The sequence below is a fragment of the Eublepharis macularius genome, chromosome 2, assembly GCF_028583425.1.
Source record: "Eublepharis macularius isolate TG4126 chromosome 2, MPM_Emac_v1.0, whole genome shotgun sequence".
NCBI lineage: Eukaryota > Metazoa > Chordata > Lepidosauria > Squamata > Eublepharidae > Eublepharis > Eublepharis macularius.
The window spans coordinates 166,061,879-166,063,172 of record NC_072791.1 but is presented as its reverse complement, the minus strand read 5'-3'; positions in this window follow the sequence as shown (position 1 = coordinate 166,063,172).

Genomic DNA, 1,294 nt, shown 5'->3' with positions numbered 1-1,294 from the left:
TTCTGGGAGTCTGATACGTCACCTTCATCGCGCTCAGCTACGAGGAGAGTCACGTGACCTAGCGTAACGGTCACCATTGCTCTGTCGCCTTTGCTTTGTGGGATTTGTGGTTGCCGCAAAAAAAATGCTTTTCAGGCTCTCGTGGCTTTGTGGGAAACTGAGCTGTTAGTTTGCCTCTAAATTTCGGTGCTAATAAATATGTGTTTGTAGAAGGGGCTTGAGGTTTGTATTGTTCGAAATTATGACTGCGGGTACTGCATGCAGTACTATAGAACTGCATTTGAAACTATAGCGTATTGTTGTGATTTTTGTTATGAACGGGCTCGTTTTTCAGGCTTTGGTATTAACATTTTCTCATCTAGGGCTGCCATAAATTGAGAGAACAAAGAAACAATGTAAAATGATGATTCGGTATGGGTTAATACATGATTGCTGAATAATAAAATGTAATCTTGCATGATGGATAGTTGTGTGTAGAAAATTTAATATAATTGACCCAGAATAAGACAAGATAAAATAACCTTAATTAATTTTATCACCTTCTCAAATGCTGAAAAACCATGAATATCACTGAAACTTTGAATCATTCACCAGGGTGAAAATGACAGAGTACATTTCATTCATAAGGTTCCAGCATGATACTTAGTGGGGCTATGGAAGTGACCCATAAGATATACACTTTAATGGTTTCTTCCTGAAAAAAAACCCCAAAAACCTCTGCCAAGGGAAGCGAGGGCACTGTTATTTAAATAGGTGGCAAGACTCCTAACTGCTCTGGAAAGAATCCCTGCTGCTTAATTCTAAGAGTGTGCAGAATGCAGATGTGAAAAAGACGCTAAGTGGAGGAAAGTGTGGCAGTTGGTACATGCTCAGGAGTACTATTATTTTTCTTCATATATGATTCTTTTACAAAGTACCATAGACGCAGCTGGAAGGACATCGTGATTAATGGATATGATTCAAGGGGAAAGGTTGGACATATGAGTGTTCAATGCTACCTGCAAGAAATTTTGCTTCCAGAATACAGTTATAGTCTTTTCAATAATTGGAATTTCTGTACATCTGCTTTAGCATGGGTGTAAGTGAACTACTTAAGTTGAAGGTGGAATAACAAAAAATTCTGTTGCATACATCTCAAAAAGGAAAGGGAAAAAACTGACATGCCATTTCTTAGATCAGAGGATATGCTAGTGTCCATTCCTACTGTTTTGGCTGACAACAGTGAGAGATGGATTTGAGGTGGGATTTAGAAGGAGGATAGAGATAGACATACTAGAGAAACACATGCCCCTTT